We start from the raw sequence: 24,312 nt of genomic DNA on the forward strand, positions 1-24,312 counted from the left end.
CTTATATTTTCCTCTTAAGAATTTTATAGTGTCCAGGCTTACATTTAGATTTTTGATTTATTTCTACTTTATTTTTGCATATGGTGTCCTAATTTCTTTTTTTTTTTTACATGTAGCTGTTCAGTTTTCCCAGAACTACTTATTGAAGAGACTGTCTTTTCTTCATTGTATAGTCCTTTATCCTTTGTTGTAGATTAGTTGACCATAGGTGCATGGATTCATTTTTGGACTTTCTATCTTATTCCATTGATCTTTTCTGGTTTTGTGCTAGTACTACACTGTATTTGTAGTGTGTAGTTAGGAGTATTATAGTATTGTGTTCTGATCTGAAGTCAAGGAGTTCCCCAGCCCCATTTCATCAGTCACTTAGAGTTTTCAGAGTAGAGGTTTTTTGCCTCCTAGGATAGGTTTGTTTCTAAGTATATTACTCTTATTGATGTGATGTTAAATGGGATTGTTCCCTTGATTTGTCTTTTTGATATTTCATTGTTAGTGTACAGGAATACAAGAGATTTCTGTTTATTAATTTTGTATCCTGCAACTTTTACTAGAGTTCATCAATGAGTTTATTATTTTCTGGTGGCATCTTTTGGGTTTTCTTTTTATTTATTTAGTTATTTTTTATTTTGTATTTTTTAATATAATTTTATTTTTATTTTATTTATTTTTTTTCTAATTTTATTTTATTTTTAAACTTTACATAATTGTATTAGTTTTGCCAAATATCAAAATGAATCCATCACAGGTATACATGTGTTCCCCATCCCAAACCCTCCTCCCTCCTCCCTCCCCATACCATCCCTTTGGGCCGTCCCAGTGCACCAGCCCCAAGCATCCAGCATCGTGCATCGAACCTGGACTGGCAACTGGTTTCCTACATGATATTTTACATGTTTCAATGCCATTCTCCCAAATCTTCCCACCCTGTCACTCTCCAACAGAGTCCATAAGACTGTTCTATACATCAGTGTCTCTTTTGCTGTCTCGTACACAGGGTTATTGTTACCATCTTTCTAAATTCCATATATATGCATTAATATACTGTTTGGTGTTTTTCTTTCTGGCTTACTTCACTCTGTATAATAGGCTCCAGTTCATCCACATCATTAGAACTTATTCAAATGTATTCTTTTTAATGGCTGAGTAATACTCCATTGTGTATATGTACCACTGCTTTCTTATCCATTCATCTGCTGATGGACATCTAGTTTGCTTCCATGTCCTGGCTATTATAAACAGTGCTGTGATGAACACTGGGGTACACGTGTCTATTTCCCTTCTGGTTTCCTCAGTGTGTATGCCCAGCAGTGGGATTGCTGGATCATAAGGCAGTTCTATTTCCAGTTTTTTGAGGAATCTCCACACTGTTCTCCATAGTGGCTGTACTACTTTTCATTCCCACCAACAGTGTAAGAAGGTTCCCTTTTCTCCACACCCTCTCCAGCATTTATTGCTTGTAGACTTTTGGATCGCAGCCATTCTGATTGGTGTGAAATGGTACCTCATAGTGGTTTTGATTTGCATTTCTCTGATAATGAGTGATGTTGAGCATCTTTTCATATGTTTTTTAGCCATGTGTATGTCTTCTTTGGAGAAATGTTTATTTAGTTCTTTGGCCCATTTTTTGATTGGGTCATTTATTTTTCTGGAGTTGAGCTGTAGGAGTTGCTTGTATATTTTTGAGATTAGTTGTTTGTCAGTTGCTTCATTTGCTATTATTTTCTCCCATTTTGAAGGCTGCCTTTTCACCTTGCTAATAGTTTCCTTTGATGTGCAGAAGCTTTTAAGGTTAATTAGGTCCCATTTGTTTATTTTTGCTTTTATTTGCAATATTCTGGGAGGTGGGTCATAGAGGATCCTGCTGTGATGTATGTCAGAGAGTGTTTTGCCTATGTTCTCCTCTAGGAGTTTTATAGTTTCTGGTCTTATGTTTAGATCTTTAATCCATTTTGAGTTTATTTTTGTGTATGGTGTTAGAAAGTGTTCTAGTTTCATTCTTTTACAAGTGGTTGACCAGATTTCCCAGCACCACTTGTTAAAGAGGTTGTCTTTAATCCATTGTATATTCTTGCCTCCTTTGTCAAAGATAAGGTGTCCATATGTGCGTGGATTTATCTCTGGGCTTTCTATTTTGTTCCATTGATCTATATTTCTGTCTTTGTGCCAGTACCATACTGTCTTGATAACTCTGGCTTTGTAATAGAGCCTGAAGTCAGGCAGGTTGATTCCTCCAGTTCCATTCTTCTTTCTCAAGATAGCTTTGGCTATTCGAGGTTTTTTGTATTTCCATACAAATTGTGAAATTATTTGTTCTAGCTCTGTGAAGAATACCATTGGTAGCTTGATAGGCATTGCATTGAATCTACAGGCCAATATCACTGATGAACATAGAGGCAAAAATCCTTAACAAAATTTCTAGCAATCAGAATCCAACAACATATTAAAAAGATCATACACCATGACCAAGTGGGCTTTATCCCAGGGATGCAAGGATTCTTCAATATCCACAAATCAATCAATGTAATACACCACATTAACAAATTGAAAAACAAAAACCATATGATTATCTCAATAGATGCAGAGAAAGCCTTTGACAAAATTCAACACCCATTTATGATAAAAACTCTCCAGAAAGCAGGAATAGAAGGAACATACCTCAACATAATAAAAGCTATATATGACAAACCCACAGCAAACATTATCCTCAATGGTGAAAAATTGAAAGCATTACTTCTAAAGTCAGGAACAAGACAAGGGTGCCCACTTTCACCATTACTATTCAACAGAGTTTTGGAAGTTTTGGCCACAGCAATCAGAGCAGAAAAAGAAATAAAAGGAATCCATATTGGAAAAGAAGAAGTAAAACTCTCACTATTTGCAGATGACATGATCCTCTACATAGAAAACCCTAAAGACTCCACCAGAAAATTACTAGAACTAATCTATGACTATAGTAAAGTTGCAGGATATAAAATCAACACACAGAAATCCCTTGCATTCCTATACACTAATAATGAGAAAACAGAAAGAGAAATTAAGGAAACAATTCCATTCACCATTGCAATGGAAAGAATAAAATACTTAGGAATATATCTACCTAAAGAAACTAAAGACCTATACATAGAAAACTATAAAACACTGGTGAAAGAAATCAAAGAGGACACTAATAGATGGAGAAATATACCATGTTCATGGATTGGAAGAATCAATATAGTGAAAATGAGTATACTACCCAAAGCAATTTATAGATTCAATGCAATCCCTATCAAGCTACCAACGGTATTCTTCACAGAGCTAGAACAAATAATTTCACAATTTGTAGGGTTTTCTATGTATAGCATCATGTCACAGCAAACAGTGACAGTTTTACTTCTTCCTTTCCAATTTGAATTCCTTTTATTTCTTTTTCCTCTTTGAATGCCATGGCTAGGATTTCCAGAATTACACTGAATAAAAGAGGTGACAGTGGACATCTTTGCCTTTTCCCGATCTTAGAGGAAATGCTTTCAGCTTTTCACCATTGAGAATGGCGTTAGCTGTGGGTTTGTCATACACAGCCCTTATTGTGTTGAGGCAGGTTCTCTTTATGCTTACTTTCTAGAGAGCTTTTATCATAAATGGGTGTAGAATTTTGTCAAAAGCATTTTCTGCATCTAGTGAGATGATCATGTAGTTTTTATTCTTTTTATTCTTCACTTTGTTGATGTGGTGTATCACCCCAATTGATTTGCAGATATTGAAGAATCTTTGTATCACTGGGATAAATCCCATTGGATCATAGTGTTCCTTTTAATGTGTTGTCGGACTTGGTTTGTTAGTATTTCCTTGAGGAATTTTGAATTTATATTCATCAGTGATACTGGCCTGTAGCTTACTTTTTTTTTTGTCTAGTTTTGGTATCAGGATGATGGTGGCCTCATAGAATGAACTTGGGAGTGTTCCTTCCACAGTTCTTTGGAATAGTGTCATAAGGATAGGTGATAATTCTTCTCTAAATGTTTGATAATATTTGCCTGTGAAGCCCTCTGGTCCTGAACTTTTGTTTGTGTGTTTGTTCCTATTTTCTATTTCATCCTGCTTCAGTCTTAGAAGGCTGTACCTTTCTAAAATATTTATTCTTTTCTTCTAGGTTCTGCATTTTATTGGCATGCAGTTCCTTGCAGTGATCCCTGATGGGCCATTGTATATCTGTCATGTCCAATGTAACTTATTTTACATTTCTAACTTTATTGATTTGAACACTCTCCCTTTTTCTTTTCTTTAATTGGAGGATAATTGCTTTACAATATTGTGTTGTTTTCTGGCATACATCAACATGAATCAGGCATAGGTGTACATGTCTCTTCCCTCTTGAACCTTCCTCCCACTCTATCCCAGCCTTCTAGGTTGTCACAAAACACCAGGTTTTGGCTCCCTGCGTCATACTGCAAATTCCCACTGGCAATCTACTTTACACGTGGTAATATGTATGTTTAAGTGCTATTCTCTTAATCTGCCCAATCCTCTCCTTCCCCAGCTGTGTCCACAAGTCTGTTTTCTATGTCTCAACTGCTGCCCTGCAAATAGGTTCCTCAGTTCAGTTCAGTGCAGTTCAGTCGCTCAGTCATGTCCGACTCTATGCGACCCAATGAATCACAGCACGCCAGGCCTCCCTGTCCATCACCAGAGTTCACTCAGACTCACGTCCATCGAGTCAGTGATGCCATCCAGCCATCACATCCTCTGTTGTCCCCTTCTCCTCCTGCCCCTAATCCCTCCCAGCATCAGAGTCTTTTCCAATGAGTCAACTCTTCGCATGAGGTGGCCAAAGGACTGGAGTTTCAGCTTTAGCATCATTCCTTCCAAAGAAATCCCAGGGCTGATCTCCTTCAGAATGGACAGGTTGGATCTCCTTGCAGTCCAAGGGACTCTCAAGAGTCTTCTCCAACACCACAGTTCAAAAGCATCAATTCTTCGGCGCTCAGCCTTCTTCACAGTCCAACTCTCACATCCATACATGACCACAGGAAAAACCATAGCCTTGACTAGATGGACCTTTGTTGGCAAAATAATGTCTCTGCTTTTGAATATGCTATCTAGGTTGGTCATAACTTTCCTTCCAAGGAGTAAGTGTCTTTTAATTTCATGGCTGCAGTCACCATCTGCAGTGATTTTGGAGCCCCATAAAATAAAGTCTGACACTGTTTCCACTGTTTCCCCATCTATTTCCCATGAAGTGATGGGACCAGATGCCATGATCTTCATTTTCTGAATGTTGAGCTTTAAGCCAACTTTTTCAATCTCCACTTTCACTTTCATCAAGAGGCTTTTTAGTTCCTCTTCACTTTCTACCATAAGTGTAGTGTCATCTGCGTATCTGAGGTTATTGATAGTTCTCCCGGCAATCTTGATTCCAGCTTGTGTTTCTTCCAGTCCAGCATTTCTCATGATGTACTCTGCATATAAGTCAAATAAGCAGGGTGACAATATACAGCCCTGATGTACTCCTTTTCCTATTTGGAACCAGTCTGTTGTTCCATGTCCAGTTCTCACTGTTGCTTCCTGACCTGCATATAGGTTTCTCAAGAGGCAGATCAGGTGGTCCGGTATTCCCATCTCTTTCAGAATTTTCCACAGTTTATTGTGATCCACACAGTGAAAGGCTTTGGCATAGTCAATAAAGCAGAAATAGATGTTTTTCTGGAAGCGGATGTTGGCAATTTGATCTCTGGTTCCTCTGCCTTTTCTAAAACCAGCTTGAACATCAGAAAGTTCACGGTTCACACATTGCTGAAGCCTGGCTTGGAGAATTTTGAGCATTACTTTACTAGCATGTGAGATGAAGGCAATTGTGCGGTAGTTTGAGCATTCTTTGGCATTGCCTTTCTTTGGGATTGGAATGAAAACTGACCTTTTCCAGTCCTGTGGCCACTGCTGAGTTTTCCAAATTTGCTGGCATATTGAGTGCAGCACTTTCACAGCATCATCTTTCAGGATTTGAATACTTGATATTTGTTTTGCTCTTCCTGACTTACTTCACTCTGTATAATAAGCTCCAGGTTCATCTAGCTCATAAGACAGACTCAGTTGTTCCTTTTTATAGCTGAGTAATATTCAATTGTATATATGTAGCAGAACTTCTTTATCCATTCTTCTTCTGATGGACATCTAGGTTTCTGGGTTGCTTCCATATCCTAGCTATTATAAATAGTGTTGTGATGAACACTGGGGTACATGTGTCTTTTCCAGTTGTGGTTTTCTCAGGGTATATGCCCAGGAGTGGGATTGCTGAGTCATACAGTAGTTTTATTCCTAGTTTTTTAAGGGATCTCCATACTGTTCTCCATAGTGGCTGTATCAATTTACATTCCCACCAACATTGCAAGAGGGTTTCCTTTTCTCCATACCCTCTCCAGCATTTATTGTCTGTGATTTTTTTGATGATAGCCATTCTGACTGGTGTGAGGTGATACCTCATTGTAGTTTTGATTGGCATGTCTCTAATAATAAGTGTATTGAGAATATTTTCATGTGTTTATTAGCCATCTGTATATCTTTGGAGAAATGTCTATTTAAGTTTTCTGACCACTTTGATTGGGTTGTTTGTTTTTCTGGTATTCAGCTGCGTGAGCTGCTTGTATATTTTGGAGATTAATCCTTAATCAGTTGTTTCATTTGCTATTATTTTCTCCCATTCTGAGAATTGTGTTTTTACCTTGTTTATAGTTTCCTTTGCTGTGCAAAAGCTTTATCCTTTTTTTATTCTTTTTTTCTCCTCCCTTTGTAAGTGTGTGGGTCTCTTTGGGTGTTCTTGGCTGTTGAGTGTAGTTTCACCATTAGTCTTGGGGTTTTGTTTTCTGTGCTATGTGTCATGTGAAGTCTTGGTGCTACAGTAATGGGTCAGGCCTCTCAACCTTTAATGGGTCGAGATTTGAATCCAGAACTTTGGATCAGCAGAGAGCTCCCAAACCCATGTAACATTAATTGGTGAAAGCTCTCCCAAAGACCTCTATTTCAACACTAAGAGTAAGCTCCACCTAAAGGCCAGCAAGCTCCAGTGCTGGATGCCTAATGCCAGACATTTAGCAAAACAGGAGTACAACTTGTCCATTAGCAGAAAAGCTGCTCAAAGTCATACCAAGCCCATAGACACCCCAAAATGCACTACGAGACATGGCATTCCCCTTCAGAGAGATAAGATCCAGCACCATCCACAACATAGGCATACATCCCCCCAACCAGGAAACCTTCACAAGGCACTGATCCAACGCCACCCATGGAGGGCAGACTGTACGATTAAAAGGAACTATAACCTTCCAGCCTGAGAAAGGAGACAGCAAACACTGTAAACTAAACACAATGAAAAGACAGAGAAACATTGCAGCAGATGAAGGAGCATGGTAAAATCCTTATATTTTCTTGAGTCTGGCTAAAGGTTTATCAATGTTTAAATTCTCAAAGAACCAGGTTTTAGTTTCATTGATCTTTGCTATTATTTTCTTCATCTTCATTTCATCTAGTTCTGCTTTGTTCTTTACAATTTCTTTCCTCATATTAACTTTGGGTTTTGTTCTTTCTCTAGTAGCTTTAGGTGTAAGATTAGGTTGTTTGAAATTATTCTTGTTTATTGAGGTAACATTGTATTGTTTTTTTTTTTTAATTTTATTTTATTTTTAAACTTTACAATATTGTATTAGTTTTGCCAAATATCTAAATGAATCCACCACAGGTATACCCGCGTTTCCCATCCTGAACCCTCCACCCTCCTCCCTCCCCTCCCCTCCCTCTGGGTCGTCCCAGTGCACCAGCCCCAAGCCTCCAGTACCGTGCATTGAACCTGGACTGGCGATTCATTTCATACATGATATTATACATGTTTCAATGCTATTTTCCCAAATCTCCCCACCCTCTCCCTCTCCCACAGAGTCCATAAGACTGATCTATACATCAGTGTCTCTTTTGCTGTCTCGTACACAGGGTTATTGTTTCCATCTTTCTAAATTCCATATAAATGCGTTAGTATACTGTATTGGTGTTTTTCTTTCTGGCTTACTTCACTCTGTATAATAGGTTCCAGTTTCATCCATCTCATTAGAACTGATTCAAATGTATTCTTTTTAATGGCTGAGTAATACTCCATTGTGTATATATACCACTGCTTTCTTATCCATTCATCTGCTGATGGACATCTAGGTTGCTTCCATGTCCTGGCTATTATAAACAGTGCTGCGATGAACATTGGGGTACATGTGTCTCTTTCCCTTCTGGTTTCCTCAGTGTGTATACCCAGCAGTGGGATTGCTGGATCATAAGGCAGTTCTATTTCCAGTTTTTTAAGGAATCTCCACACTGTTCTCCATAGTGGCTGTACTAGTTTGCATTCCCACCAACAGTGTAAGAGAGTTCCCTTTTCTCCACACCCTCTCCAGCATTTATTGCTTGTAGACTTTTGGATCGCAGCCATTCTGACTGGTTTGAAATGGTACCTCATAGTGGTTTTGATTTGCATTTCTCTGATAATGAGTGATGTTGAGCATCTTTTCATGTGTTTGTTAGCCCTCTGTATGTCTTCTTTGGAGAAATGTCTATTTAGTTCTTTGGCCCATTTTTTGATTGGGTCATTTATTTTTCTGGAGTTGAGCTGTAGGAGTTGCTTGTATATTTTTGAGATTAGTTGTTTGTCAGTTGCTTCATTTGCTATTATTTTCTCCCATTCTGAAGGCTGCCTTTTCACCTTGCTAATAGTTTCCTTTGTTGTGCAGAAGCTTTTAAGGTTAATTAGGTCCCATTTGTTTATTTTTGCTTTTATTTCCAATATTCTGGGAGGTGGGTCATAGAGGATCCTGCTGTGATGTATGTCAGAGAGTGTTTTGCCTATGTTCTCCTCTAGGAGTTTTATAGTTTCTGGTCTTACGTTGAGATCTTTAATCCATTTTGAGTTTATTTTTGTGTATGGTGTTAGAAAGTGTTCTATTTTCATTCTTTTACAAGTGGTTGACCAGTTTTCCCAGCACCACTTGTTAAAGAGGTTGTCTTTAATCCATTGTATATTCTTGCCTCCTTTGTCAAAGATAAGGTGTCCATATGTGCCTGGATTTATCTCTGGGCTTTCTATTTTGTTCCATTGATCAATATTTCTGTCTTTGTGCCAGTACCATACTGTCTTGATAACTGTGGCTTTGTAATAGAGCCTGAAGTCAGGCAGGTTGATTCCTCCAGTTCCATTCTTCTTTCTCAAGATAGCTTTGGCTATTCGAGGTTTTTTGTATTTCCATACAAATTGTGAAATTATTTGTTCTAGCTCTGTGAAGAATGCCGTTGGTAGCTTGATAGGGATTGCATTGAATCTATAAATTGCTTTGGGTAGTATACTCATTTTCACTATATTGATTCTTCCAATCCATGAACATGGTATATTTCTCCATCTATTAGTGTCCTCTTTGATTTCTTTCACCAGTGTTTTATAGTTTTCTATATATAGGTCTTTGGTTTGTTTAGGTAGATATATTCCTAAGTATTTTATTCTTTCCATTGCAATGGTGAATGGAATTGTTTCCTTAATTTCTCTTTCTGTTTTCTCATTATTAGTGTATAGGAATGCAAGGGATTTCTGTGTGTTGATTTTATATCCTGCAACTTTACTATAGTCATAGATTAGTTCTAGTAATTTTCTGGTGGAGTCTTTAGGGTTTTCTATGTAAAGGATCATGTCATCTGCAAACAACATTGTATTGTTATAAACATCCCTCTTAGGTCTTGGACTGTTGTGTTTCTGTTGTCATTTGTCTCAAGTATTTTTTTGAATGTCTTCAGTAATCCATTGTTTAGTATATATGTACTTGTTTTTTTAGGTTTTTTCCCCCTGTAATTGATTTCTAATCCTATAGGATTGTCAGAAAAGATTCTTGATACGATTTCAGTTTTCTGAAATTTACTGAGGCTTGATTTGTGGCCCAAGATGTGATCTATCCTTGAGAATGTTCTGGGTGTATTTGAGAAGAAAGTGTATTTGACTGCTTTCAGTTGGAACATTCTATAAATATCAGTTAAGTCCACCTTGTCTAGTGTATCATTTAAGGCCTATGTTTCCTTATTAATTTTCTATCTGGATGATCTATCCATTGATGTAAGTGTGGTGGTAAAGAAGCCCACTATTAGGGTGCTTTTACTTCCACTCAAGGAATTCCGTTTATCATTTCTTATATGTCAGAATTTGTGGCAATGACTTACCTCAGTCTTTGTTTGATTTCTGAAGGATGGCTTTTGTAAGATCTAGATTTCTTGTTTGGTGATTTTTTTTCTTTATTTCAACAGTTTAATAAATTACTCCATTTTTTTCCTGGCCTGAAAAATTGCTACTGAAAAACCTTCCTAGTCTTACAGAGGTTCCCATTTGTTTTCAATGAATCATCCATTGATTTATTCATAAATACTTATTTAATATCTGCTGAATATCCTACAGATTGCCAGGTGCTGGTGAATCAAAACAAATAAGGCTCCATCTTCTTGGAAATTTCTAGTGAGGAATATCATTACTGATAACAATCATATAAATATGGGCATAAATACAAACTAAATCATGTACTATAATTTTAAAAAAAGCTTCTAGAGAAGTTCCTAATTCTTAGTGATGAGAAACAATGTAAGTGACTTACATATTTTCAATAAAATTTATACAATAGAAAGACATTTAAAACCTTTCAATGATTTTAAAGTTTGGTTACACTCAGAGTAAAACTATGTCTAAAATTGGAATAAATTATAAAATTATGAGTCTCATTGAAACAAACACCATCAAAACAGTAATTTAAAAATTGAACAGTCTGCTTTGACTTTATTTTTTAAGTTTGAGATAATTTATATATCATAAAATGTATCTTTTTAAAGTATACAGTGCAGATGTATGTTTACACAATGGAATATTACTCAGCCATATAAAGAGTGAAATAATGCTGTTTGCAGCAACATGGATAATCTATGGATCATCACACTAAGTGAAGTAAGCCAGACAAACACCATGCCGCTTATATGTGGAATCCAGAAAAGGGACAAATGAACTTACATACAAAACAGAAATAGAATCACAGTTATAGAAAACAAACTGTGGTTACCAAAAAAGAAATGGGGGGTTCCCTTTTATTTAAATCTCTTTTCCTTAGCTGCTTTCAAAACTTTTTAACTTTTGACAATTTAATTTTAATGTTATGTAGGTATAGCCCCATTGTGGGAACTTTTGAACATTATGGATCTGTATGTCCATTTCTCTCCCCAGTTTTGGGAAGTTGTCAGCCATTATTACTTTAAACACACTATCTGTGTCTCTTTCTCTTTTCCTTCTGAAATTCCCATAATGCATACATTTTTTCTTTTGGTTGTGTCCAAGAAGTTTCATAGGATTTCATTTTTTCATTTTTTTTTCTTTTGGCTCCTCCTACTGGATAATTTCATATATCCTGTGTTGTTGGTCACTGATTCTTCTGCACAGTTCAGTCTGCTCTTGAAGCTATTGCATTCTTCATTTTAGTCAATGCATTTTGTATTTGTATTGTTTTCCTAATTTCATTAAGTTGTCTGTGTTTTTTGATAACTCACTAAAGTTTAAGAGGACTATTCTGAACTATTTGTCTGACACTTCATATATCTCCACTTCTTCAGGGTCAGTTATTGGAGCTTTATTAGTTTTTTGGTGGTGACATGTTTACCCATTTTTCATGGTCCTTGGTATCTGTCAATGTGCTCTCATCTTCCAGACTTTACAATTCCACTGTGGCAGAGATAGTTGTTTGCCTTTTTTTTTTTTTTTTTAACCAGTCAGCTCATTTTGTCTTTCTAGATGTGTCCACAGTTAAATCCCTTGGACAGGTTGGGCCCGATATCATGGACTATCTTGGGGTGAGGCAACTGTCTGAGGTCTGAGGTCAGAGTCGGGTGGCTGCTAGCTGAGGTGATTTGGATAGGACTGCTGACTCACTTCCCTGTCCAAGTGAGACTGAAGTATGGTTTCTGCAGTCACCTGGATTCTCTGATGAGACTTACATAGACAATCAGGACTAGGTTCTATATTTAATAGTAGTTAGTGCTATGAGTTAGCTTATCTGCCCTGGCAGGAGAGCAGAACTGTCCCTAGGACCTGCATAGCTTCTTGTTTGAGGACCCACATCAGGCAAAGCTATGCACTGAATTCCCTGACCAAAGAAACCAGCAGTTTTGCTCTGCAGATGGGGAAAGCCACAGGTTGTGCTAGTCTGTTCAATTTATCCTTTAAGCAGGTCTGCTTGGTGGACTAAGCAGCTTCCCATTGCACTGGTTAGAACATCTGGTTGGGTAGCTTGAAGCTCGATTTAGCAATGAACATGGCTATGAATTTGTTTTCTTGCTAGGGCAGTGTGGGGGGGAGCTGGATCCAAATCATTAAGGCTCTTTGTGCTCCTGACTGAATTTGACCTGCACCCCAGGTTCCCTGACCAAATGGGGCCACTGGCTTTGCTCTGTGAATAATTAGCTCTGCCTGCTGGACTCTTCACTTGAACATTCGTGGGCTACATGGCTTTCTAGGTGTTCTGGCAATGTTTTCTATTTAGGGGAGGCTGGAAGCTTTACTCAGCAATGCAAAGGGTGCTATCTATGAATTAGCTCCCCTGCCTGGGCAGGGACAGACTAGTTCCAGAGGCTTTTGGTTTAAGGACTTGAATCAGGCTGACCTGCACCGTGCCAAGTTCCTGAGTCAGACTGCACCACCATCTTGGCTCTTCAGATAGCAAAAGCTTCTCAGGATTACTACTTGAGCATTGCAGGTAGGAACTTGATTTGCCAAGGTCTAAGTGTTGATTGTTGGAAGCCCTTTCCTTCTCTGTCACAATTAGATTCCCAGCAGTCAAGCCCTTCAGATCCCCCTATACCCCCATGGGAGGACAGTACTAGAGTAGGGCCTCCCCAGAAGTGACCCACAATCCTGGGGGAGGTGGATGTTTGCTCTGGCTGCTCTTTCCCCTCTGGAGGAACCATAGACTCAGGGACAGCCATTCAGTGTGACTCTCTGCTAGCCTGAGGGAGGGGCAGTGTGGTCAGCATGCAGCTGCTTCTCTTACCTCCTCATGAAACACGTCTCGGTCTCAGTGGTGCAGGGGGTGCTTCATCCTCACACCTGTGGACTAGGATTTTCTCATTAATGTTTTGTCTATGGAAGTTGTTAGCTGTTGTGGGGAAGCAAAGCCAAGAATGACTTATGTCACAGTCTTGATGATATCACTCTCTAGAAGCATTTCTTTACACATTCTTTTGGGAACCCAGGCTGATGGAGGCTCTACCATCTTCAGCAGAGATTCCCAATGTCACCTTGGGACTTAACATTATTCAGCTTGATTTTGAGGGAGAATCAGGATGATAGGATCTTATAAGAGGTTTTTATGGCCAGGCCTAGAATTTTAAGAATTTAGGCCCACATTCCATTGGTAAGAACCCAGTCACATGGACATAAGATGTTTAGGAAGACTGGAAAATACATTGTCTACTCAGTTTCTATCAGCATGAATTGTACACAACAATTTGGGAAAAAAAAATTTGGGGCAGATAATATCCATCTTTGCCACAGGAGATATAAAAATATATAAGCCCTATTCATGTTGTTTAGTATGTAGATAAAGAAAATATCTACTTACTAAACTAGAGCTAGCCAATGACTATATTAGAAAGTCCACTTACGTAGCTTGTTCAAATATATTATACCCTGTCTGAAGAAAAGATTCTTTACCTGAAGTGAATGATATGAGTATTTATCTAGAAGCTAGAAAAAGAGTGGCAATGAAGAAAATTTTAGTATCTTCAGTAATTCTACTAAAGAACTTTTAATAGACCAGTCAAGTATCTTATCCTCTTGATGTGCATATCTTTATAAGAAAATAGGTGCATCAAACTTGTATGATGGTGGTGACAGTGTCCATCAGGATTACCCAGTAAGCCTTACCCTGATTGTGTGATTGCATATTTAACATAAAATCATCTAATAATCATGATTTCACACACAGTTTTTCTTAAAAGATAACAGTTTAAAAGATATCGGCTAACAAGTATTTTCTTTTGCCTGGCTGTTTTATTTCTTGCTGTCAAACAATTAGCATTTTAATACATTAATCTATTATGAGGTAAATTAGCATAGGCTTTAGGGTTTTATAGCACTAATTTTCTCATCCAATTAGGATAGTGAGGTAGATGAGAGATTAAATATGACTTCGTAAAATGGATAGTTAATATTGCAAAATGTGGCATATATCCAGAGTCAAGTGGGATACTGTATTTTGAAGACTTACACAGGTTTACCCTTCCAATCAGGCTTCCCTGGTGGCTCAGATGGTAAAGAATCTGCCTGCAGTGTGAGAGAACTGGGTTCACTCCCTGGGTTGGAAGATTCCCTGGAGGAGGGCATGGCAACCCACACCAATATTCTTGCCTGAAGAATCCCATGGACAGAGAAGCCTGGCGGGCTATAGTCTATGGGGTTGCAAAGAGTCAGACACAACTGAGCAACTAAACACAGCACAGCACCCTTCCATTCAAACCAACTATGGTAGGATGCAGACCACCCTCTGTTGAGCTTCGCCTGTATAGTTTATGGAACAAAGCAGCAAAGGATAGCATTGGACATATGCTGGTAGCTCAGTCTCAAAGAAAGTAGGAAAGTAAGGTGGCACCAAACATAGTCAGCCCCACAAATGAGCAAGTCACAAACTTCATCTTTTTGCCATGAAATAGAGAGGAATCAAATGGTAGAAAAACTACCATGAGAAACTAATTTGATTGGGGGTAGGTGAAGAAAACAGCACCATTAACATATTATAGATATGAGTTAGTGTCCTAGAGCTAACCAATGACTGTATGTAAATTTCTTTATTTGTAGGTCTGAAAACCAAGGTTTACGCTATAGAAAACAATGAGTGCATTCCAAGTGCTCAGGCATCATTTTCAAAGCCTATTTCTGTCTTATTGCTCCTTACCTTCAGCAGTTTCTAATAATTTTGGTGTCTTATATATTTATAATTAAGGGCTTCTCTGGTGGTTCAGATGGTAAAGAATCTGCCTGCAATGCAGGAGACCCGTGTTCGATCCCTGGATTGGGAAGATCCCATGGAGAAGGGAATGGCTACCCATTCCAATATTCTCACCTGGAGAATCCCATGGACAGAGGAGCTTGCTGGGCTGCAGCCCATGGGGTCACAGAGTAGGACATGACTGACCGACTAACATACATATTTATAATATTTGATAACTCAGTGTTCTCATTTTGTCCAACCACATTTATATGTTAAGATAGTCTTACCATATAAATAGATGCTCATTTTTCATATCAGAGCATTTGTGTATTTCACAAGTTTAAATTGTACATCTGAATGAAAATAGGAAACAACTAAAAACATGTAAGATAGTGATTCCAAAGTGATATTGCCAATAAGAGATTTTTTAAGATAGGAAGAAAAAAATCAGTATCATGACACGCTGAAAGAGAGCACAGATTTTTAAAGATCTATGACTGAGGGTTTACAATTGAAAGGCAGATGTACTCATGCAAAAGTTGAAGAAAATGATCTGATATGCCAGGGAAGCAAAACACTATTTCAGCAATGCCAAAAAATTAGGCATTGATTAATGGACAGAGATACTGAGGAAATATTTTTATACTTTTTCTTCTAAAAGAGACAAGAAAACCTTTCAGAAAGGAATAAAGTAAATTTGACATTGTGAAAATGGTACTTAGAAGTTGTATATTTAAACATGCTCTCCTTTTCTTATGGAAGACTAATGCAATAGCAAGTAGTTGCTAGTTCATTTAATTGCATAGTAAGAGGGTGTGAATATTGATATGTCCAGAAATAATTTTTTCTTGCTTTAAATAATTTGGAGTTCTGTTTTTAAATTGGGGTATAGTTGCTTTACAATGTTGTATTAATTTCTGCTGTACAATGAAGTGAACCAGCTACAGGTATACATAGACCTCCACACTCTTGGACCACCTTCCCACTCCCCTCCATCCCATCCGTGCATGCTAAGTCGCTTCAGTCATGTCCGACTGTTTGTGATCCTATGGACTGTAGCCTGCCAGGATCCTCTGTCCATTAGGTTTTCCAGGCAAGTATACTGGAGTGGATTGCCATTTCCTCTGCCAGGGGATCTTCCTGACCCAGGGATCGAACCTGTGTCTCTTGCATCTCCCGCACTGATAGGTGGATTCTTTATCACAATGCCACCTGGGAAACCCCCATCCCATCTACAAAGCACTGAGCTGATCTACCTGTGCTATACAGTAGGTCCTCTCCCCAATATTTTAAACACTTTTCATAATTTTGTATTATGACATGCATGTCACAACTGCATTTATTGCTGTGAAAGTGACACAGAGCTTTTCCCAGTGGTCAGGTAATTGATGCTTTATGTGAAGTGTCAATGCAAAGCAAGACGTTTACTTATGGTTTCATGGAAATACCAATTAAACTGTGATTTATATACACAATCAAGTGAGTCAGATTAAATTTATAAAGTGAAATTCAGAAAAGATAAATTCGGTGGCCAAAATAAGAAAGAAAATTGTTGTTAAAGCAGTAGGCTGTTTATACTACGTTTCTTCTGAAACCCAGTAAAACATTATGGATAAAAGAAGGAAGGGTAGTGTTGGTGCACCATCTCCATATTTTCATGGTGATGAACTGTAATGGAAAATAGAATATGAGTAGCATCCAGTTTTAAAGCAAGGAATGGAACTGACTAAGCAGAAATCAACACTAACCATCAAACAAATACCCAAGTGCTACAAGCTTCACTGAGAACTAACAAACATCTTCTGCCTTGGTGACTGCTTGTCCTGAGGTTAGAATGCCAAAAACTGAATTCTCAGCAGTTTCTTCTGAAGTTGTGATCCCAGATCAATATCCATCTACTCACCTTAACCATTGCTGAGCAAACAGCTGTACCACATATCAATAGAATTATCTGATTCACAGATGAAGTGAAGGCAAAAAAAAGAATATATGCACAGGTACTATAGAAAAGGGAGGAGTGGTAAACTTAATAATCAAAATTCAGATGATAACACTATTGAAAAAGTAATTCTGCCCCAATAACAGAAAACATTTCACACAAAATACATCTCCATATCCTCACATAAACTAAAGAAAAAAATTCTAGTATATGAAGGAAACTGCAGTAGTGATTAAAAAAGATAGGCACATTAGCAGATAAGGTATAAATCAGCAAAGCATAGAAAACAGAGAAATAAAACCACTGCAGAAATGAAAACTACATTTGAACCAGAAAAGACAGAATAAATACTATTGAAAACAGAGATAGGAATAAGGACAAACACAAGGAGTGTGGAAAACAGGAAAACAGGTGAGTGGATTTCTAAACGAGGAGAATATTTTAAAAATTCAAAGGGAATGATAGATTTCCTGAAATAGAAGAATTGACTTTAGACCAAAAGTGCAAAATTTGTTCCAGGAAAAGTTGATATAAAATAATGACACACATATACTGATAACATTATTGAACTTGAAGGATTAAGAAAGAAACCTATGGTATTCAGACAGAAAAAAAAAAAAAAGGTTATTGTAAAGAAGCAGCACAAAATAACTGGATCCAGTATTCTTCTTAGCAAATTTTATGCAAGCCAACAGTTGACTGTTCCTAAATATTTTTATAATACTCATGTTTTTACTTGTTTGACATAGGAATGGAAGTTCTGGTTCAAGATGACAGTGTAGAAAGATCCTGAACTCACCTCCTTCCACAGACACACTGAATCCATGCTACATGTGGAACAACATCCTTGGAAGAACATCAAGTGAACAAAGCAGCTGAGCAGCTCTTGCGTATCAGGTGAGTAAGAAGGAAAATGCTTTAAAGTGGCTAGGAGAGGCTGAGATGCAAACTCACCATCAGGAGAGGACACAAAACCCCACCTTCTCCCTGAGGAGCAAAAGGTTTGACTTCACATTGAGCACCCCAGCTTTTAAGACTTCTACCTGAGAGCACATCGAAACATCTAGTTTTGAAGGTTAACAAGGATTGCATCCATGAGAAGCAGAGGGCTAGAGTGAATAGAGAGAAGTTCCTTAAAGGGCTCTCAAACTCATCTGTCCTGAAGCCCAGCACAGAGGCAGCCAACTGAAACACTCCCAGACTTTCTGTGAAAGAGGTTATTTGCTTCTAGCATTGAAATGAGGGGCAGGCCTCTAACTCACACACATTTAAGAACCTACTGAAAACTCTCTGGGGATAAAGTCTGGCAGACATCATTTTTACAGTCTTCCTGACTCCAATATTCCACAAAGAGCTCATAACCCTTATTGGCACCATGATTTTTGTGGCTGTGCCCGAGGGATACTCCTATGTCACCTGGCTCTTGTGGCCACAGGGGCTTATGTTCTCAAGCCCTACAAGCCTGCAACAACTATAGAACTCCTAGAAGAAAACATAGGCAGTAAACTTTTTATGTTGGTCATGTTGATAATTTTTTGAATGACACCAAAAGTACAAATGTGAAATGCTGGGCTCGATGAAGCACAAGCTGGAATCAAGATTGCAGGGAGAAATATCAATAACCTCAGCTATGTAGCAGATACCACCCTTATGGCAGAAAATGAAGAGGAACTAAAGAGCCTCTGGATGAAAGTGAAAGAGGAGAGTGAAAAAGTTAGCTTAAAATTCAACATTCAGAAAACTAAGATCATGGCTCCCATCCCTTCATGGCAAATAGGTAGGGAAACAGTGGCAGACTTTATTTTTTGGGGCTTCAAAATCACTGCAAATGATGACTGCAGCCATGAAATTAAGACGCTTGGTCCTTGGAAGAAAACTTATGATCAACCTAGACAGCATATTAAAAAGCAGAGACATTACTTTGCGAACAAAGGTCCATCTGGTCAAAGCTATGGTTTTTCCAGTGGTCATGTATGGATGTGAGAGTTGGACTATAAAGAAAGCTGAGCACTGAAGAATTGATGCTTTTGAACTGTGGTGTTGGAGAAGACTCTTAAGAGTCCCTTGGACTGCAAGGAGATCCAACCAGTCCATCTTAAAGGAGATCAGTCCTGAATATTCATTGGAAGGACTGATGCTGAAGTTGAAATTCCAATACTTTAGCCACCTGATGCAAAGAACTGACTCACTGGGAAAGACCCTGATGCTGGGAAAGATTGAAGGCAGGAGAAGAAGGGGATGATAGAGGATGAGGTGGTTGGATGGCATAACCAACTCAATGGACATGAGCTTGAGCAAGCTCCAAGGGTTGGTGATGGACAGGGAAACCTGGCGTGCTGCAGTCCATGGGATTGCAAAGAGTCGGACACGACTGAGTGACTGAACTGAAAAGTAGAAATAAACAAGTGAGACTACAGCAAAGGATACCATCAGTTTAATGACAAGATCTACTGAATGATGAAAAATATTAGCAAAACATATATAAAATTCATATAATTCTATAACAGACCATCCATTAAAAATAGGCAAAGCATCTAAACAGACATTTTTCCAAAGACATACAGATGGCCAACAGGTACATGAAAAGATGTTCAACATCACTAACCATCAGGGAAATAAGATGATTATTTTTGTTGGCAAGAACAACATGGCAAGAACATGAGAAAAAAGGACCCCTTGTGCTTTTTTGTGGGATGTAAATTGGTACAGCCACTATGGAAAACTATATGAGCTTCCTCAAAACATTAAATGTAGAACTACCATATAATTCAGCAGTTTCACCTCTGGGTGTTTATCCTAACAAAACCAAAAGCAACATCGAAATATATCTGTACTCCCAATTCACTAAAGTGTAATTACCATAGCTAAGATAGGGAAGCATCCTGTTGCCATTGATGGATGAATGGGTAAAGAAAGCATATAGAGGTAGATATAGATACACATACACACAACTGGATATTATTCAGTCTTAAAAAAGGAGAAAAATCTTGTCATAACAACATGGATGGAGCCTAGGGCGTTATGCTAACTGAAATAAGTCAGAGAGAGGCAAATACCATAAGGCTTATTTACACTAGAATCTAAAGAAAACCCCACTAAACACACAACCAAACCATGCTCATGGTTTACAGAGAACAGACTGGTGCTTTCTAGCTGTGGGGTGGGTAAAGACAATCAGAAACTTCCAGTTATAAAATAAGTCATGGAGCCCTAATGTACAGTATGGTGACTATGGTTAATAATATTGTGTTGCATATTTGAAAGTGCTAATAGTAAATAGTGTGTACATCACAAGAAAAATGTTTAACTTCATAATATGATAAATATTACCTATACTTATTATGGTGATCATTTTGTACTATATGTAAATATTGATTTATTATGTTGTATACCTGAATCTAATGTGTTATATTTCAATTATATCTCAGTTAAAAATAATTAACAATTTTAAAAACCATGAACATAAAGTCTAAGGATTCTCGAGGCAAGAATACTGGAGTGGGTAGCCATTCCCTTTCTCCAGGGGATCTTCCCAACCCAGGAACTGAACCTGGGTCTCCCACATTGCAGCAAATTCTTTACCATCTGAGCCACCAGGGAAGCCCAAGTATCAATATATACACTTAACAACTAGAGACATGAATAAAACTCCCTTGATTAAGAAAAATTACTTGATATTCAATCAACTAAGAGATAAATTAGCACACACAAATTCAGAATGATGAACCATGATTTTAAAGATATGGGTTCTTTATATAAACATAAAAGTAAATCTAGTACAACTTTGGGGAATTCCTGATAGAGAGATGACAGTGCAGTTTAAACCTTTGTATTGGGAGAATCTCTTAAAATATACTTCTTTCCTCCTCAACATTCAGTGAGTTACAGAAGAGGCAAGAGTTCATTTATGCTGTGTAAGAGCCAATAATATCTTTTACTATACTTCAGTTCAGTTCAGTCACTCAGTCGTGTCCGACTCTTTGCAACCCCATGAATCACAGCACGCTAGGCCTCCTTGTCCATCCATCACCAATTCCCAGAGTTCACCCAGACTCATGTGCATCGAGTCGGTGATGCCATTCAGCCATCTCATCCTCTGTCGTCCCCTTCTCCTCCTGCCCCCAATCCCTCCCAGCATCAGGGTCTTTTCCAATGAGTCAACTCTTCGCATGAGGTGGCCAAAGTACTTAGTGACTATTTAAACAAATCTTTCTGTAATTCTTAAAGAATAAGAAATCTCTCCTTACATTCTTTGTTCATGTGTAACATTACCTGTGAAAAGGAGATTTCTTACTTTTCTTAACACAATGCCTCTATACGATCTATTTTAACTTCAATTACTTTAACCTACATCCGTATATCCTAACCCATCATTTCTTTTTCCTGAATGTCACCAATAAGTTCTTCAAAGTTTCTAAAATTTCAGGAAATATATGTGAGACAGGTGCTAAACTGAATTCAGTTTAATCATATAGACAAAAAAATCTTTAGCGAACTAATTCACAGTGGTTCTTTCTGTAGGTAAACCACAAGAAAGAAGAAAATAGCAGTTTTACAGCTCATTCATCCTGAAGTATTTATGGAGAATCTTAATTATTAGTGACAATTTGATGTCTGGCAAATTATGTAATCTGTGCCTTTTATTTGCTAAAAATTAAGTCGTGAAAATGCTATCAGTAAAATTTTTAAAAGGACACTAACTCACAGAATTATTACTATGATTAAATGATGCAATGAGATATCCCTCAACTTAGGGATTTATCAAATGCTCAGTAATTATTCAGTTTTCTTCTCTTAGAGAACTGGCCCACACAATGCATTCACATAAAGCAGCCCTACTCTCTACAAGGTGCAAAGCCAAGCAAACACCATAACACTCCCAAAACAAGATGTTTCCAGCCATAAATCACTTTGGGGAATTTAAAACTGTGGATCCTCTTTCCTTTCATGTCTAAGAAATGTAGCTTGGATAGGTCCACCTTCCACAGAGTGACTTTTTGCCCTTGGCTCCATCTTCCCTCTTGTCTAAATCCTACTTTCTGCCAATTCTATTTCAGGATTGACATGATTCCAGGTACTACCGCTGCCAATTCTACAACATCTTGCCTGCTTGCCATCACAGGATTGGAAGGACAGTTTATAAAAGAGAGAAATCTTTAATGCCTGCTGGGGCAATAAGTCGGCTCCTGTGGTCACCTGGGCTTTTCACTTTCTCTGTGTTGGATCCGACTCTCCTTTTGTATTCCTCTGTCTTGGATTTGGAACACAGAGCTTCTGAGATGAATACCATGAACCTTCTCGGATATTTTATTGCCGAGAGTACTTTTTCCATTATATAAATGCTCACAGCCTGTCATTTATCAAACACTGAGGAAGCAAAAATTAATTATCAAGTATGACACTAATTATTAGGGTTGTTGCTCCTCTGTGCGTGGTATTTCTCAGGCAAGAATACTGGAGTGGGTTGCCATTTCCTCTTCCAGGGATCTTCCTGACCCAAGGATTAAACCTGCATCTCTGACATCTCCTCCTTGGGAAGCAGATTCTTTACCACTGCTCCACCTCTGAAGCCCAGTTATTAGGGATTGAAGGATAAAGATGGTTTCTTAACCTATCTTCAAACTCATCAGCTAATAAAATAATCCTCAGTAATCTTTTCTGATATCCCTGAGAGAACAGAGATCCAAGACCACAGATTCCTCATCTCTCCTAGCTCACTGCTGTACCAGATTTCTTAGCACAGGAGATCAGGGGATGTTGTATGCAAAAAGCTTCAACAAAGTAATAATAAAAACAGCAACCATCATTTTTTTGAGTGTAAAAGAGCAGGAGAGTTTTACATATATTCATCCATTTCTTTGCAAAACAGCCACAGAAGTATGATACCATTACTATCTGTCTTACGAAATGGAAGCACAAGGAAATTAACCCAGGCTACAAAGTTAGTAAATTACAGCTATAGTTTGAACTAATAAAATAAAAATTTGTATTCTATCTCAAGTCAAGGAGAATTTAAACATAAAACATCTTCTCAGTCCTCTGGCCTCATCTCTCCCCTCTACTGGGCATTGTGTATTTGCGTTCTGCATTGACCAAACTGCCCCATCAGCAGAAAAACCTGCTCAACTACAAAGAACATTCTCCAGGCATCAGCAAGACAATTCCTTAGGAGATAATATACCTTCTTAATCTTGAAAGCAAGAATCCCCAACATTTTTGGCACCAGGGACTGATTTTGTGGAAGACAATATTTTTTCCATGGACCAGGGGTAGGGGGTTTGTTTCAGGATGATTAAAGAACATTATATTTATTTTGTACTTTATTTCTAATCTCATGCCACTGCTGAGCTGATAAAAGGTACTGGTCCACAACCCAGAGATTGGGCACCTCTTTTGTAAGGGACGACAATGACCCATAACCCACTATTCATTTTGTACTTGCAGACCTGGATTGTACAAATTATCTACACGATTTAATGTACAGCTGTCTCAAACATGTATAACTGTGTTTTGAACTCCCATGAGTGGAACAGTTCTCAGAGCTTTTTGAGATGTTCCCAGGTTATAATCCTCAACTTGGCTTGAATAAAGTTTTATGTTTCTTTCTTAGACAGACTGATTTTTTTCATCAAAATAACTCAGCTGTCTAGTACTAGAAAAATCACACACATACAGAAGATCATTAGTAATAAACAGATGTAGAGATCATTAGACTTTTGGAATACTGGAATATTATTCTACTAAATCACTGCATTGCTACACCAATATTCTGAGATTCAAGTGCTATAAATTGTAATACAGCCATTACAACTAAATATATATGGGCTTTGATTTCAATGAATCTTTATGTAGCATAAATATTTCCTTGACACAAATTAAAAGACAAATAGAACACAAAGACTGACACGCAGCATGTATACCCTATACACTCACTGAATGATTTACCGAAGTTTATACATTTTGTTATCTCAATTAGATTACTCTTTCATAGCCTTTCTACTGACATTTAGACTTCCTCCAAACAAATATCAGACTTTACAAAATAATTGAATTTCTTAAAATACTTGACGGTGCTGTCAGTTTAGGTACAATTTGTTAATCCTGTGAGTGTGAATTTTGTTCTAGTAACCAATATGACCAATGCAGTGCCAAAGAATGCACAAACTACTGCACAACTGCACTCATCTCACACACTAGCAAAGTAATGCTCAAAATTCTCCAAGCCAGGCTTCAACAGTATGTGAACCATGAACTTCCAGATGTTCAAGCTGGACTGAAAAAAGGCAGAGGAACCAGAGATCAAATGGCCAACATTCGTTGGATCATCAAAAAAGCAAGAGTTCCAGAAAAACATCTAATTCTGCTTTA

The 24,312-nt window shown here is 37.9% G+C and overlaps 1 long non-coding RNA gene across 2 annotated transcripts in view; it reads right to left on the bottom strand.

Annotated features, from left to right (window-relative positions):
- Positions 1–24,312, bottom strand: part of LOC147355100 (uncharacterized) — a 151,311-nt gene that overhangs the window by 22,235 nt on the left and 104,764 nt on the right. For both annotated transcript variants that reach the window (XR_015144216.1, XR_015144215.1), the window contains exon 3: positions 13,068–13,172. This is a non-coding gene — a long non-coding RNA (uncharacterized LOC147355100). The remainder of the gene's footprint in view (positions 1–13,067; positions 13,173–24,312) is intronic.

This window comes from Bos grunniens, chromosome 17, assembly GCF_055505025.1.
Source record: "Bos grunniens cultivar Pamir isolate PY7600 chromosome 17, Bosgru_T2T1.0, whole genome shotgun sequence".
Lineage (NCBI taxonomy): Eukaryota > Metazoa > Chordata > Mammalia > Artiodactyla > Bovidae > Bos > Bos grunniens.